This window comes from Columba livia, chromosome 4, assembly GCF_036013475.1.
Source record: "Columba livia isolate bColLiv1 breed racing homer chromosome 4, bColLiv1.pat.W.v2, whole genome shotgun sequence".
Lineage (NCBI taxonomy): Eukaryota > Metazoa > Chordata > Aves > Columbiformes > Columbidae > Columba > Columba livia.
This window is the reverse complement of record NC_088605.1, coordinates 18948764-18966608: the sequence shown is the minus strand read 5'-3', so window position 1 is coordinate 18966608 and position 17845 is coordinate 18948764. Positions and strand designations below refer to the sequence as shown.

The window sequence follows — 17845 nt, the reverse complement described above, 5'->3', positions numbered from 1 at the left end:
GTTTTCCTTTTTAGAAAGGATTTAGGGGCTATAATGAATGACAAGAATAATACAAGCCAATGTTATCTTATGTAAATGAAAAAGAATCATGCTAAGATATCATCACAGAATGGTTGAACTTTGCCCTCAGAAAAGGTCTTCTCAGTAGGGCTGGCTCCTAAGTTGGGGCTGAGGTTTGCACAGTAACAGCATGATCCCACTTTTTTGCTTCAATCAGTGGGGCTGCCTCAAAGCAATTAGTGCCTACTTCCACCTGGTTGGTGGAAGTGAGCAGAGAAGGCCAGGAAGACCCAGTCTATGCTCATATCCCCTCTAGCAAGCCTCCAGGACTTTCACACTTCTCAACAAGGGTGACTCTAACACCACTATGTTGTTATTCCATGCTTGATACTAATTAAGACAGAGGTTGCTTCCTTTTCTTTTGCCTGACAATGAGTCTACCATGGTGAAGGAATTTGAAAAAGGCCTCTGAAGAAATAGAACTTAGTTCCTGCACTTAGGGGAGTGTGGCAGTATACTGTAGCTATCTGTCTTTGCTTCTTTTATGTTTTTGAAAGAGAGCTAGACTCATCCTCCTGCCAACTACTAATGTTCTCTGAAGGCACAGCCAGTGGAGTGAGACATGCTTCTCCCATGCCTCAAGTTATCAGCTTCCAGCCCTGATCCCTGGGATGTAAGGGAATTTCTAGCATAAACCTTAAGTGCTCCCACAAGCCACTGAGTCAGCTTAAATGCAGAAATTATTAAGCTTCTTAATTTAGACATTTTATTTCTTAAGCCTGAATCTCTCTCCAGAAAGTGGGAGAGAAAATTCAAACATTTATTAGAATAGTCACTTATCTGACTAAGTTCAGCCTCACTGTAAATAACTTTTCTCCTTTCTCATTAATGTTTGCCCACCCTCTGGACTCTTCATCTGTGGAAAAACTTTACTGGAATTTGAAATTTTAGGGAAAATAGAAGAATGCATGCAAATTACTAAAATCTGGCTTTCTGGTAAAATATGTATCTTTCATGATCCCACAGTTACCTTGCAGGACTCCTGTGCCTTAACCTTGGCTCAGCAAGAGTGACATTAAGCTACTGTACATCATCTAAGCTAGCTGGACAAAACACAATCCATTAAATACTTGGAGTAGTGTCAGGGAATATGGCATTCTTAGTCTGGAACTAGTATAGATGTCATCAAAGTATTATTACTGTGAACATTAAAAACATATACATATAAAATCTGTCACATTATAAATATCTCTTTCCTGGATCCTTTCCTTGAGTCATACGTGGTACTGCATATTAAACTTCCGGCAACTCTGTGCACATATTTTGCTGCTTAGGCCTAGTACAATATTTTGTTTCCCTTGCTCTTTCACCTTATCTTTTACTGATTCCTTTCTTTCTTATTCGTTGCACTTATTGTTCTTCATTTAATCCTTACCTTCTTAGATAGTCATCTGACCTATTTTTATGATATGGATTAAAGTAAATCCTATAATGTAAGTATTCTTGCTTTTCTGTATTCTGCCTTGTCATCTGTGTTTTGCTGGGATTTTTGTTACTGGGGTTGGCTTAGGTTAAGGGATCTTCTGTGTCTCTGAGGCTTACCCCCTGAGTGACTGGGATCATGCTGTAAGGAGCTTTGTCGTCCAAGTTCTCGGGTACCCATTATCTCATTGCCACAAAAGCAGACTTAATTCTTCAACATCTGAAGATAACTTTGTCTTTAATTATTCAGTCAGAAATTCTCACTGAGGTGAATGGGGGGGGGGTGGGAGAAAGGTCCCTGTGTATTTTAAATCAGAAATGCCTGCTTGGTAGATAGATTTCTGTTTTCGCAGTGTTAACTCACTCTGGGTAAATACATACTTTGGATGGGAAAGAAGCAATCTCTTAACATTCTTGGGTTAAAAAGCCAGCAGAGATTTGTTCTGGTACTGTAAATCCCTCTGCTAGTTTAGCAAGACTGGCAATATGTAAGAACATTAATAAATAAAAGCAAACACGAACATCAACAAAGAGAATTGATTCTTCCTTCTCTTTTCCAGCCTGTGCCGATGCCTCCAAGTCAGAGCTGAAGGAGATCAACAAAGAGTTGTGTCGATGTCCCAGCCCTAGAAAAAGTATTAGATTGTACAGTGCCCGGGATAAGATTTTTATATGTGCTTTTCTTTGCTTATGAAGCCCCTAGCTTACTTTTGCTTAACTGTTGATAATCAAGTACTATATATGATGCTGCCTGCTCAGAGCTGTGGCTAATTTTCATGCCCTGTCTTGCCCCAAGACTTGCTCACTGATCCATACATTCCTATGTAGGAATGCACCTGGATTTCATCTCTCATTTTTACACTTGCATAGTTTTTCCTTTTGGGTGATAATGGCTGTTATAATTGGTATGTGACATGTAGTCTGAGAGGCCTATCCCAGTGTGAAAGTTCATTCACATCACATTTTCAGGTATGAACTTCTGTTTATGCTATGCAGGGGCACAGTTATAGGGTATAACTCTTGTTACTGTAGGATTTAAACAAAACTTTGTAGAAGGCAGTAAGTAGAAGTTTTTCATTTAGAAGAAACGTAAACCCCCATCTTCATAGAAACAGCCAGCTGAAACCATAGGAAGCTTTACCCGAAACACAGCTGTGACCCATGGAGCAAAAGAGGTTTTTTTCACATGTCTAATTAGGAATAGAAAAGAGTGGAGGAAGGAGAACAGTAATTGTATTTGTCTGTTGTAAGCAAAGGAAATAGCAAAACCAAGGACTACTTACATATAAGTGATAGACCCAGTGGCAGCTTGAAACAGGCAATGGGTAAAAGAACAGAGCTGCTTGATAAGGTCCTGTCTGAAAGTCGAGCCATGAACAAATAAATTACCCATGGTTGCCTAAAATCTGCTGTGTTCAGAGAAAGGACTTTGCACATTCTCTGCACCTAGGATCATATGAAAAAAGACCCAACAACATCTTGCCCCTTCATCTATTTCTTCTCTGCTGGAAATAAGCTGCTGGTGAATGTGAAAATTTCATTCTGCCCAGGTCATTAACAGGATAGATGGATACTTCAGTATTCACAACATGATCATGAGGTTTCAATATTCGGTGCCTTTTTATAAAAGTCACAGACCTTGGAAACATGAAAATCTCAGCTTTACCTACAAAATTGAATATATTTCTAACCTTAATTGTTCTAGAGGTAATTCTGGAAAGCAATGATGTGAGAGTAGTATAAAAATGTGGGATTCAGAAACTGTAGAAAAGAAAGCACCCGTAATTTATCTGTCTGTCTATCTATCTATCTGTCTGTCTGTCTGTTTAAATACCCCTTCAAGAATTTAAAAGGTTGGGGTTAGTAATTTTTCATGTTTAGGGAACTACTTTGTAACTTCAGTCATTACTTGTTCCTTCTTTAATTCGGAATTCAACATCTCTCTATAGAAAGTTTAGTTGCTGTGTGTTTTTGACAGTCAGTCTGCAGTATAAGATGTGGGGATGTGACTTTGTGAGTCCTACTAAAGCTAATGGATGTTGTATGTTTCTCATACATGACACTGAAAATGTGCCCCCAAATGTTCTATGCGTACACGTCTGGTCCTCTGGGACTCCCAAAATAATACGTTGTGTGCCTGTTTGAACTGTAATCCCCCTGAGCACTGCCCTGCAGCTGTGTGCTGTTGTGGCACTGGCTCTTCCCCTTCCATCCAGAAACCGCTCTACTGCTGTGCTGGTGCTTCTAATTCTCAGTCTCCTGGTGCTTGTGAATGGGGTATATATACAGGTGCACTGTCACAGTCAATGCAATTATACCGGACAAAGTGTGGCATTGTAACACAGGACAGGTAGCAGGTACAAAAACCTATGAATACAAGATATTTTTCTCTGTACACATCCACACACAGAAAAAGAAGGAGACTGGGCAGTACCTTTTTTTTTTTTTTCTGAATACATGAGATTAAAATAAACAACACGTGTCTAAAATAATCAGCCCTAGTGTGAACAGTGTAAATGGACAGCACATACGTCTTTGAAGAATAGATGTTCAACTACCAATCCAGATCTCCTGAGCTTTTAACTCTGAACCCTACAGCTGAACTGGTATGTGACTGTAAGCAAACCCCCGTGGGACAGATTCAGGCTGCTCTCTGGCTGGCCCTGCGGGGACTTATCATCTGGGTGCAAGTGCAGGTGGGTGAGGACAGAGTCAGGCAGACAAGCCCATCATTTATCACAAGGTGAGGCTACACTGCTGCTTGCAGTTCAGAGTCCCAGGAACTTTATAGAACTAATAAAGGACTGGTGTATCAACCTTATTGCCTGCATGCTTTTTATTTCTCTCTATATATTTGATGTTTTGAATTAAAATTAATCCCATGAATAACGCACACGTAGTACTTTAAAATAGCTGCATGTCCTCGCCTGCATCTATGTTGTCCTACTATCTAAGGCTACCCAGATTATTTTATTATTCAAAAGAATTCATTTCAGAGGATAACGGGTAATCTTAGCTTTGTGGTTAAAGAAGAAAGCTTTTCCATGGGAAAACCTGGTTTCACTTACAGAGAGCTTGAATTTCCAGTGTTTCCAAGTTGCAGTATTCCTGCCTGAATGCTTACTATTTCAAAAACAATTTTATTTGAATTAATATACATGCAAGTCCCAATATTACTGTAATCAGCTTTTTTAACATAAGAAAGGATATTTTCATTTATGTTTAAAGAAATTTATTGATAGCTAAATAGTCATACAATTTTTGCTTAAGCAAATATTTTTTCACAGTCAGTCAACACTTAATCTAACCAACATTTACTCAGATCAATATATTTTAATTGAAACTAATAGCAGATAGCTTAAACCAACAGATTTTTCACTGAACTAAGTACATTAAATCAATATCTTGCTAAAAATTGCTATGTCTTGTATAAAAGGTGTTCTTATTCTTAGCTAAATTCATTTTATTGAAACGTATGCATATTAACAGTAATCAAAATACTGATATTTAGACACTGCTGATGTTATCAGTACATTTAGAAGACTGCAGGCAAACTTACATAAAGAAGCCATATAACACAAAGAGCTAATTTGATAAAAGTGAAGAAAAATAAGGGTGTGGGTTGATTACTTCTCTCTGCTACAAACTATTCATCTGATCTTGGGTGAAGTACTTAGAGGATTAATTTAGACCTGACCTCCCAGCTGATATCAGGAAGGTAACCAAGGCACCCCTTTGCACAGTTGAGCTCTCTGGTAATCACCTGGTGGAGGTGACTCTCTGTACATCGATTATTCTGGGAGCTTACAGCCAGTGCAGCCATTTCATCCAAGTATCTCAAGTTTGGTGAAAGCTGTCTTTAGTGGCTGTTATTGTAAAGTCCACCAGTGTAAGAGAGAATTGAGCACCTCCATATCCATGGAAATCAGCTCACCTCTCATCTACCCATAGCTCAGGTCCTTGTATGCAGAACAAGGACAACAACACTTTTCTAAAGCTTGTCTTCTTTGACCATAAGCTTTTGGACTGGGGATTGTCTCTGACTATGTACTGAGATAACACATCACAACAGGGTCTCAGTCACAGCTATTATAATAGCAAGCTGATTGTAAATATAGATTTGGAAGAATTGGTGGCTTAACCAAGAAACCAATGGCATTTACCCATCTGTTACTTTCATATTTTCAGCAGGAGATACTCAAGAGCAGAGACACCACTGTGTGTGGGAGCTACAGCACAAAGAAAACTGGGTGGAGTGGAGGCTGGCACATGGTCATCTGTTTTGGTATTCAGCATAATTACAGCATAATTAGCCTACTAATTGCGTGCCCAAGTTTAGTTGATGAACTTGTGTGTGTAATTATGGCTTATTGAAATGCATTGTGTTTGCAATACTTGCCTTCGTTTCCATGTGACAGAGAAATTTCATTTTTCCACTCCCCTTGTGTTGATTGCATATGCAGAAATGTAAAAGATGACCATAACCCATGCAGGCAAGTATGTCAGAACATTGCAAAAATAGCAGCTAAACTGTACCTGTGCGTCCTGCAACCAGATGTAAGGGAGCTCTTGGCCCTGTGTGCAGGAAATCTGTGCAGTGCCAAGTGCCACCCTTGCTTGCAGAATCACATTATGGGATGCAGACCTCCTGCAAGAGTATCATCTGTTGGAAGAGGCCTTTCAAAAAAGCAGCCTCCACCTTCTGCAAAAGCATTTTCCAGTTCCGGATGAAGAAACTTCTGCAAATGTCCCAATAACTTTGCAAAACTGTTCCCTAATCTTTTTCACATGAACAGAGTGAGCAGAAGCCACTAAACCAATGGCATTTCTTAAGCAGGAGCAATATCTTTCTTACAATCTAAAAAGAAAATGCTTCTTCCTTTTCTTCCACTTAGTTTCCTAGTATCCAGTTGAGAAACTTGAGCTAAGCACTAGGATTTATCCTTTAAGAAGAATCTTAGAGGATGCTTCAAACAATGTAAAGCTTTGTGTTTGTTTGACACAATTTCTTTAAAAAACACTCTTTCAAGTTCTGAAATGGTTGCCAGGACTTTCTGTCCCGTGAGAAGGTAAGGAGGTAAGGTGGCAGCCACATGACATATGGGCAGGATTTTATGAATCCTGCAAAAGGTGAGAGAGTCTGTCTCACTTTCAGAGAGATGCCACTGTGTTTATAAGATAGTCTGTACCAAGGGAGAATCAGACTGAAATATGCAGCCTTTACGTCCTGTAATATTTTGCTTTAATTAAAATTAGACATGTTCCTAAGCAGAACTTCAGATCAGAACATACTCTCTTCAAACTTTGGGGAAAAACAGATAATGCAGTGATTTTTTTTTTTCTTAATCTAGCTTCCTTTAAAAATAAAAAACAGATTGGACAAAAGCTTGGAACTGACAACTGGGGAGCTATAGACTCAAAGTTCCTTGAAAACTAAGCAGATGGACCATACTGTTTCATTTTCTGTGTATCCATTCCCCATTATTTATGATTCTTACAGACCAAGATCTGAAAATTCAGGCCAAAAGCTGAAATGAAGAGCATAGGAAGTAAACAACATTGACATTTCAGAGCAAAACCCTTTCAAGCTCAGTTATCCCTGTTGTTAAGGAAGCTACTGATGTAAGGGAAACTTTTGGAATGGAAGAACCAACAAAAATGTACCTTTTTGGAGGAGCATGAAGCTGATGATTCTTTTGAGAAATGTATTTCATATCTCAGCTCTGTTCTTGGATCAGCAGAGATCTGAAAGGCTATTAACTGGAGAAAGAGAATAAGGGAAAACAAAAGTGCACCCCAAACCCACGAACCAAACAAATCTCAAAACAAGGCCAACCTTTCCCAGATTTCATAGGATATCACAGTTGCAGATTTTCATCTGCATGTGGTTAGCTCCTTCTCTGCTCATCTATGGCCAGCAGTGCTTCAAATCTGAGAAAACTAATCATCTCATTCAAATACTGAAAAATAGATGAAAGCATCTGAACCGGGAGGAAGGGCAGTCTTTTGCTATCTAACCTCTCCTATTACACTGTTTAGATTTTTGCACACTTTGGAGTCCTCGTTATTTAGCCTGACGTTAGACAGTATTCTTTAAATAAGTAGCAATATCCATTTAACAAACAGGTTTCTGCACAACTCCACAGTCAAGTACCATTACCTATTTAACAAAGAAGTTAACTGAGATGTTGCACATAGCACAATCCCCCTGTATGCTCAATTAAATCCTCACAACTGGCCCAGACTTGCTGCCCTTCAAATACTTGCATAGAGCTTTAGCGAAGTTAGTATATTTAGCAAGAAGATGAAAGAGAGGGAGAGGTGACTAATCTCTTTCTAGCTAGACTTTGTAAAATGCTCATTATACTGGAAAATTTTATGGATTACATTGTATAGGATACACCGTCAGTCTGAGCTTCTGGGTATCTCATTCATGCACATGCAATTTGCAATTGCGTCAATTGTAGTATTTAATTACAGTGGTGTCATGTGTATGTTTGTACAAAGCCTTGTGATACAAAATTTCAGAGTTTATTAATTAATCCTAATAGATTGGGAGTGCTCTGGATGATCTCCTTTTGTGGGGTTTTATGGTACTTTTTATTTTTAAGGCAGTCTGTTAGACACAAACTCCACATATAACATCTTCCGTCTTCTTGGTTAGTCCAAAAGAAGGATTGAAAAGAGAAAAGTCTTGCTAGCAAAGAGTGTCAGCACTTTTTAATTACACTCTTTCGTGGTACATGGTGGGCCTGTGAGATGACCTGCAGGAGGAAGTCAGCACTTTTTGAGTGAGTACCAGCATATTTTTACATTTACTTCCTTCAGCCTTCTATTCTCTTTCAAATGGATCAAGTTCCTTTTCTATGGATCTTTAGCTTTGTCCATTAGTACATCCCCAAAGAGTATTTTGTCAAACAAAGAAAAACACTTTGAAGACGATTTTAGGTTCTTTTGAGAGTTGTAGCCAATGCTTTGTTTATACGTGGTGATTATTTACTGAGTTAGCACTCCCAAAAGGCAAATCTGGGTAGATACCAGAAAAATGCTTTAGATAATTGCTGCTTGGTCTGATCTCCTGGTATTTTGTGGTATTTTATGCTGTCTTAATGGCATCACCTGAGACTGTTTGGGCACAAATATGTTTTAAACCGTGGTCCATAATAAATTTTAAGGGAGTGATTTTCAAATTCCCATAGTAAGAAGGCTCTGTTGAAAATATTCTCACATTCAGGTTGTTGTTCTTGACAACATAATAACAAATGACCATACAAATCTTACAGCTGTAAGAAAGATTGGGGTAAGAGATGATGATTACTACAAGCCTAAATCCTCCAATGAACAAGTGTGTCCATTTAATCTTTCTCACTTACTATATTTTGAAAATTAAAATATTGTTTGCTATGTGAAGCTTAGAAACATTTTCTTAGTTTATGTTCTCAGATGTTTTCTAAGAATCATTTCTCTCTTTAAATATGACTACCTTTATGAACTCTGAGAAGAGCTCTTGGTTAATCTTTTTGGTGCCTCTATTTGAAGGACATCTTTCAAAGGATATTTCTTTCAAAGGATATTCGTTGGTAAAGCTTTTTATTTTTCCTCCCCCCTCCTTTATTTCCTTTTTTTGTCTTGGATTTATCAGAGGTTGGTGAGGATAAAACCACATTGAAAAGCTCAAAGGTCCAATAACTAACTCACTTTCATAATGAGTTGGATATATATCAACCAAGAAAGTGTCAACAGCCACAACTTCAATAATTGAAAAAAATGTATAATATTCTTGTGTCCATGACATGGAAATACTGTCAGCACCTGAAAGAGTCAAGAAAGCTGCAGGATGTATTTGAGATCTGGTGGTCAAGGAAGGCTAACTACTCTTCTGAGGTGTTTTTAATAAGAACAATGCTGGGATAGCACATTAGACTATATAGACACCAAACTGATGCTATCCATGATTTTTCATCACTCCACATTTTCCATGCCTCTGTTGGAGCCATTGCTGACCACACAGATTGGTATAATTGAGGGGCTGGGCTCTATTCCTGTTAAATATTTTCCCTGCTGTTTCAATGGTAATATTCACATACAATAGGCTGCGATAATAATACAAAACCTATATTACTCTCAAAAACATTCTTTTCTGTCTAAATCCATTGTACTGCTTGGAAACTAGTTACTTAATTATTAAAACAATATCTAAAAATAAACAACTTCCAGAAAAATTGGCAGGCCAAATTCTGCTCCCACTCATCCCCAGGCAGCACCACAGTGTATTGTAGTGTTTGAGAGTGGATTATAGAAAACAGTGTCAAATTATTACTTTTCAATAGTGGATAATTCATGTGTGGGTTGTAGGAAATAGCCTAACTGCTTTACAGATAGCCATTACAGTCCTTACCCTCTCTTTATCTTGTCCTTCACCTGCCAGCTTCAAGCACAGTATTTGCTCTAGGAAGACCTAGGTATCCTTGCAAGACCTCTTTCAGCTCTCATTGCAGATAGGATCTGGCACAGAAGGAATACCACATTATTTTAACACAAAGACAACTGTCACATTATTTCCCCAGTGGCCAATCACCCTGCAGGGGACAACTTCATCTATATTGTACCTGCTTAACATACTTCATTAACTCTGTCAATTACCAGCTACCTCAGCACCTTTTCTGTTGGCATTACAAATTTATTCTTTCCATGTCCCAAACAGTACCATCTTAAGAGCACCCTTCAGTATGCAAGCAAGGAGATATTAATCTTAAAAATGTATATTAGGAACAATTAAAATAGATTTTCAAGATGGTTTATGGCTTGTTTTTTAATACTACTATCGTTGAATCTAGAATATATGAGGGCTTCCTCTAAAATGCCAACATATGTCTATTAGAGGTGACTATATTTTTATTTGACAGAGACTTTCCAGAGAAGTTCTCACTGCCAAGCATAGCAGCTAACTTTTCTAGTTTAATATACAATATTAAGGTAAATTTAAAGCTAAATAAGCAGAGACTTTATTTACCTCATGGAGGCTTGCTGGGCTAGGAGCTAAGGAGCATATTTACCCTGGGCTGCTTCTACAGGCAATGGAGATAGACCTGTTCTTCCAAGGGGAAATTCAGCCTACCTGAGCCAAGCCTATAGCCACTGACTGTGTGAGACTGCTTCTCACCACAGAGACTAAATTAAGTGGCTTTTCACTAAATGTGGCACTTAGAATATCCTTGCAAGAAGCGAGACTTTTGGTTTAATGGAGAGAGCTGAAGAGGGGGTTATTTCGGGTGGGTGCAACAGCCAGCAGGGAGGTGGGGGTTGTATAAGGAGCTGCAATTTGGGGGTGGAAGTAAGGTGATATTAAGGTTGGTCTGGGTCTCTAAACCCAGGAACAGATACAGCACAGGGGAAAGGGGACTTGAGATTCCTAGGGAAGCAAAGGTGTGAGGAGGCTCCAGAGAGAGGAGGTGTAAAATTAGGAAGAGCATTTGGTTGAGAGAGCACTTAATTCTCTACTTTAATACAAAGCTCTGCTTATGCTAGTTGGCCTCACTGACTGAGCCCAGATCATAGGAGAAAGGAACCTGGTGGGACAATGATGGGTACAAAGGCCCTCACTCACAACTGTGCACAATTCCCCCCTGTTGCTGCAGAGAAGGAACAGATTTACTGGATTGCTCCCTGCTTCTCTTCCTGGTCCCCTTCACTACCTTTTTTTTTTTTTTAATAAACTGAGAATATGATGGACTTCTTCAAAGGAAACTTTTGAAACAAAGAAAACCTGTATTTTCACAGAAAAAATCAAACGGTAAATGACCTGATGTCTGTTACAAAGACACCTGATTAAAGCAAATTCAACATACAGTTTAGAACAGACTAGCATCAAATGTTCTGAAAGGGAGCAGATGAACCAAGAAAGTTGGAAGTCAATGGAAATCACAAATATCTCCCGATTACATGGAGTTTTCCAAGTCACATTTCAAAAGGAGCAAGGAACATGCGATCTCTCTGCCCCTGCTCTAATCAGCTTGAAAGGCAAATACTTCAAAAAAGGGAGGCATGGCTTGAGTTTACCCATTGCAGTTGTGGAGTCTGTTGAGAAGTTGCAGGTTTCTGCATGATTCAGCTTTCCAAATTAATGTTTCTTCCAAATGAATATTTCACTGCTTCTCCTTTTCTCCTTGTATTTTATTTTTTTTCTACCTGAATCAGTATTTTTCCTGTAACTGTAGCTACTGTGTACTCCTGCAGGTATTGATCAGGGCAGTCTCTTTGATCAGTTGCAGAGCAAATGACATTACCTGTAATCTCTTCCCATGCTATGGCATGTTAAAATACAAGGTTTCAGCACATCAATTAGCTTTAAAATGCCTTAACTGCATATTAAGAAACAGCAGATACCTACTGCCATATGCTACATTTGTACCTTCACTATCGTTCAAGACACCCCTGGGGGCATTACAGTGTCCTAAGTAGAGTTGGAATGTGAGTACAGCTTAAATCCATGAGGAAGAAGGGTCTCCATAGTGAGGACTGTCTTTGCAATAAATGAACAATTTTTTAACACATCTCTTCTTAATACTGCTGTCTGGACTAAGACTTTTTTACTATTAGTACAACAATGATTTTAAGTGAATTGTTTAATTGCAGTAGAACTAAAAGCTTGTCATTCTCTGATGTGCTCCTAACTTGAATTTTTGAATTAATTCATTGGGGGGGCTTAGGGAGTTGTAATACACTGAACTACTTCCACTTCTGTAAAAGCTGTTTGTTTATAGCCAGGTGTAGTACTTCATTTTTTTTTTTTTTTTATCCTCTTAAATAAAAATGAACACTGTGCAAACACTGACTGACTCCTTTTTAATCTGTCAGCACATTCTTTACATCTGTGCATAAACATTATTATCACAAACTCAGAGGTTTACTGCAAAAAATTATCAGAGTCCTCTGCAGTTTCCATTGGAAAAATATCGGCTTTTCATTTCCACAAAAGGTTAGCCAGGGTTTCCTTCACTATCATGTGTATGCACAGGGTAAATATTTTATATTTAGTACCGTATTGTCTCCTGACATATAGTTGGCCTTGATAAAGTTTCCTATTGTATTGACTTAAAATATTAACGGTTGATGAAAAGACATGGTCTGAGGAAGCAGGATACAGGATATAGCACAGTTTTAGAGATTTTTAAAGATTACCTTTTGAGAATGGAAACGGTAGCTGAGCATTTCTATGTCTGTTTGTACAAAAAAAATGCAGTCATCTTTTTCATGTTTATAGAGATGACCTTTTGTGTTATAGTACAATGCTTTGAAGCACAGTTATTTTAATTGCTTTATATGCCTATTGAGACCATTCTGCATGTCACTTTGTTATATACAGCACCAAGTCACATATGTTCGGTCAATGAATCTTTTGGTGACTTGATATTTATGTTAAAGTCTGAGCAGGAGTTGTGGAAACATTGTGTTCTGGGTTTTGCTGTTGGTGCTTCTTTTTTTATATATATATATGTTTTTAATTTTTTTTTTTTTTACTGTCACTCTAGCTGTATACCTAATGAGGTGACAGAAAGAATTAAAAATGACAGATTGTTTTGCCTGCAGCGGGGCTGTCTGCACTGTATTTTCCTATAATACAGCTCAATAAACCCAGCTTGTGGAAAGCCCTCTGCACATGGTCCATTGCTGCAGCGAGGGTGCTGCTGGGGGTTTCCAGCAGAAGGGGCAGTGGGCTGGGGGTAGGAGTGGGGGCTGCTGCCTGCCTTGCTCCGGGGATGCACAGGGCTGGCCCGGACACAAAGCTCCACTCCCCAAAACATCTAATTAAAAGTTGCACAGAATAGTTAACACACAGGTATTTCTGTCGGAAAACCTTGTAAAATGTACCTACCAGCTCATCATCCTTGCCCTTCTGTGGATGGCCCTTCCAAGCCCAGACCAGTGGAGACGTGGTGGTGCAAAACAGCCATTGTGGGGATTCGAGGTAGTGTCTGTGTCTGCAGACATAAATGTCTTAGCGTCCATGTGCCCTTTTGCTGCTGCATGTCTGGTGGAACAATAAAACGTATCAGAAGAGATTCCTCAGGACACAATGGTTAACTACAGGTATTAGGCTGATAGGCAGTATAATTAAGAAAAAGATCTATCATTTCACAGACTGTGCAGAATAAATTCCAGATATCCATGTGTAATCTTTCAAAGTGCCTTTATCTCCAGAGCCAGTGAGGGTGACCACAGAATACCCTGAAACCAATTATGTACTTCTCGATTACCATATTTTTATTTCTCAAGACACGGGGCTAATATGAGAGATCAAAAAATGTTTGAACCAGAGTAATTTCAAATGTCAAGAACCAGTTATTCTTACAACAAGCTTCCAGGTCTTGACAACATAAGCTGTTCTGTGTTTGGTTTGATTCCTCTTGGGGACTGGAAACAAGGGACTAGGGGATTTAAAGTGACTTTGCACTGTGGAATCAACACACACTTTTGAGATCCTGCATTTGACACTGGCTTTGAGGTGGTTTGTTTTGTCTCAATGTTTTTTGCTTTTTGGAGTAAGGGGAGGAGTGTGTGAGTGGGGATTTTTCTTCTTAATGTTTTTTACCTTTTTTTTTTTTTTTTTCCCTCCAGAGAGAAAGCTGCAGAGGAATTGCAGCATATCACCATCATGGAGTTTCTATCCAGTTCTTTGGGTCAGAACAAATTAATCAGGTGAGAGTCTGTGGGAAGGAAGAATCTGAAAGACAAAATCCATGTCAGAAATTTGCTTTAGATGGAAAAGTAATTTTGCCAACAACATAAGGAAAAAAAAGGGGAGAGCAAAGAGGTGGATTCCTCTGTAGTAATAAATAAATAAAATAAATGTCTGCTTTCCAAATGACTATTTGAAAAAGGACTCAGAGGGTACCTGTTTTTATTCTCTTTACATTCCCTCATGTTCAAGGACTAGCACATGTATGGGTGCTAAAGAAAACCATGCAGTTCTCCACAGATAATGTTCTGCACGTGTAATTTCCTGCAGGGGAGGAAATATTTTGAGCCTGAAGGTCTCTAGTTTTTTACTACAAGGCATGAAGGTTGCTGTTGTGGTCTGCTTTATTGAGATGCTGAGCAGCCATAAACACAGATAAAGTTGGGGGAGCCATATGTACTAATGCTACGTTTTCAGAAAGGGAGGTGGTTCAGTTCTTCATTCTCCAACTGCCTCACCAAAGGAGGAACCAGGAAGGGGCTGAGTGCTCCACGCTCCCAAGCAGGGACAAAGTACAGCCTGTGTCAGTGAGAGGAAGTAGCTAGTTAAAAGTAAAAAAACCCTCTGTAATAAGAAAGGTGACCTTGCTCCCTTTAGGACCTGGGTGAAAAAGAGAAGGTGAGAATAATTTCATTTGGATCTTATCCCTAGGATGGCAATTGTGCTTGCTAGTTATTTGGGTCTTGGACAAACTCGCCAATTCTGAAAAGTAAAAATGAAGGTGGAAAAATGCTGCAAGTAATCATGCAAAGTAGAATTCTGAGGTTGGCTTAAAGTGAAAAAAACAAAACTGTTTTCACTGAGATCAATCATGTTAGTTTTCTGTCTTTTTTTTTTTTTTTTTAAGTCCCAATTATCAGTGCCAAGCAGGAATCACAGATTAGACACCATTGAAGTTATTTTTAAATTTAGCTTATTGAAACCTGTTCTTTTCAATGAAGCTGCTCAGAAGAAACTTAGCTTTTAGATTCTCCAGTATATTGCTCATAGTATCCTGAAAGGAAAGGAGCAGATGCAGATACTTCCTCCTGGGACCAAGATCATTGCAAGGAGTTCAGAGACTCACATGTACATGTTAAATTAGTCAAGCATTTAAAGGTAGAGTGGAGAGGATCTGTTTCTTGATTATGCAAAAAGTCAGCTGCTCATGTTTTTTCCCAAAACTCTTCAGATTTGGGAGTCTTTTTCTCATTGTGAGGGGGTGACAGGGTAAAGGCTCCTTCTGATTAACAGCATTTGAAACTGGGTATGATTTTAGGGAACTACATCCCTGGGAATTTAGAATAAAGTTTCATCAAGAATGACAAATGCTGTATCAGTGTGAGGAGTCATTTTGGATATCAGGTAAAATTCTTCATGGTAGCTGACCATGGTCTGTCTGTCAGATGCTTCGTATGGGAGGGAGGAGTGGAAGGGTCAGAAAAAGAGGGACATATTCTTTGAAGGTTACTTTTCTAAAATCTTAATTTAACCTACTCTAGGTTTAATAAGAAACATTTTGAGGAAAAAATGTCGGAAGAAGAGAAGATAAAGAGAGGCAGAGGGAAAAATGTGCTGAGACACATTGGGGAAGAGCAGAAAATATGAGGATGGTGACTATACCCGATCCAAACGAGAAGGCAAGCATAGCAAGATGTGAAGTGATACAAAATGGGATACGAGAAACACAGATAGAAAAAAATCTGAATTACCAGAAATTTTCTGTACTTCTATGCACATCTATGTGTACGTGTATGTTTAATATCTTCACATGTATAAAATGCCCATATTTATCCTCAAAATGCAAATAAACAGCTTTAAGAAGCTACAGTAAACTAAACACTAATGTTCACCTGTACTCGTGCTCTAAAAGAATAAGGCTTTGTCTCTACTAGCAATTACGATGGGCAAATATGAGAGGATCTGTAGAGGGAACCAGTGTGCACTGAAGACCCATTGACAGCATTATATGCATTTCAGGCAGTTCTGCTTAGGAAAAGTTCTAGTCCAGCCCTGTGGGCTGAATGCCCATTCCCAGCTGGAGCATGTCATGTGTTGCTTACAGGGTGTTTCTCTTTCTTTAGCTGGTTTGTGTGATTCAGGACTGTTCCATGTTATAAACCAGTAAGGCACAGTGAGCGGGAATGACAGGAAGACTCAAACGCTAATGAAGACTTTCTGCGAGAAATTAAACAAACATTCTTTATCCTTTCCATGCTGCAGCCTGTATAGCTGTTAGTAAACCCCAAACCTGATGGTTTTGTACAAAGCCATTTTATGTACAAGCAAGTCAGATCTTGAAACTTATTCAAGATCTACATTATGCTTGTATAACAAACTAAGACTCCAAAAGGTTTGTGCATTATTAATGAGGGAGTGGAAGTGCTCTAGAATCAGCTTTCATCTAAATAAAGGTGATGATGTTTATCTGTACCCTTTGTATTCATTGTTGTCTTGAGTGCACAGTGCTTCCTGTTGGTATGTATGTTATCGATTTGCTGACTAATCTTTTTATCTGATCAATATTGATTGTAACTCTCAGTCTATAACCTTTAGACATAGTGATATTGTGGCTAAATAAAATACAGATGCAAAATAATTAACAAGTTCTGATACTGGTATTTCTTTTCCAGCAAATAGCTTATGCAAGTCTTATATTTGACAAGTGGAAGCAGTACTTTTAGAGAAAAGTGTAAATAGAAGATGAATATACAATCTTGACTTCCTTAATGTAAATTACTCAAGAAGAAATAGTAAGTTACCTTGGGGAAATCAACAGCTTCTTCAATCGGATTGCTTCTGTCACTGCATGGACACCGTCTTGTTTGATGTCCTCCTACCATTTGTCTTGTATGGAGTCTTTTATCTAAATCCAAAGCAATGCAGTCATCACTGCTGCAATTCAATAATGGCTCCACAGGAGCTGTCATCCACAGTTTGCTATTCATCTTGTAAAGCCTTTGAGTTTTCAAAGTATCCACTAAGGTTGGTATTTCAATGCTGTGGACAGATCACTTAAGGTTCTTTTGTATTTCCAAAACAGGTCTAAATTGAGGATGAGCAGATATTGAAATGCCCAACTTATTGTGTCTAGGTGCCAAAGGAGAGATAGAAGTGTCAAAAGGTAATTAGATAGTCAGACCCACCTCCCAGCTGAGAATGTGTGACTTTGTGGGTTTGAATGGCACTTTGACTCAAAACTGGCATTGCTTGTGTGGAATGAGCCCCTTGAAACAAAGGGAAAAAAGACAAGGAGATGGAAAAGATTTGGGATTAGCCACTAGCAGCTCCAGGAAGTGAAAAATTCTTATGTGGCAACATTATGAAGTATAAGACACAAAGAGAAATTGTATCATTTTTACTCAAGTATAAGATGTCCTTTATTCCATTTGATACAGGCTTAGAAATCAGGGGCCATTTTGGACTTGAAGGTCAGTGACAGACCGGAAAGAACTCACATTTATCAAGAGTCAAGAGCCTGGATGTAGGCAGCTGTTTAACAAGCTGCTGAGATTTAGAACAAGCTGCTGAGATTTGGATAGGGGGTTTAGGTTTGTTTGGTTCGGTTTTGGTGTTTTGTTTTGTTTTCAGATGACATTTTACCTGCTCCAGTCTGAACGCGTATCTTCCTGTTAGCCTTCTGTT

The 17845-nt window shown here is 38.7% G+C and overlaps 1 long non-coding RNA gene across 2 annotated transcripts in view; it reads left to right on the top strand.

Annotated features, from left to right (window-relative positions):
• The window catches only part of LOC110357831 (uncharacterized), a 66266-nt gene extending 49473 nt beyond the window's left edge, over positions 1–16793 (top strand). For both annotated transcript variants that reach the window (XR_010472167.1, XR_010472168.1), the window contains 5 exons: positions 1444–1493; positions 2043–2117; positions 5671–5767; positions 14101–14181; positions 15703–16793. This is a non-coding gene — a long non-coding RNA (uncharacterized LOC110357831). The remainder of the gene's footprint in view (positions 1–1443; positions 1494–2042; positions 2118–5670; positions 5768–14100; positions 14182–15702) is intronic.
• The last annotated feature ends 1052 nt before the right edge of the window (positions 16794–17845 follow it).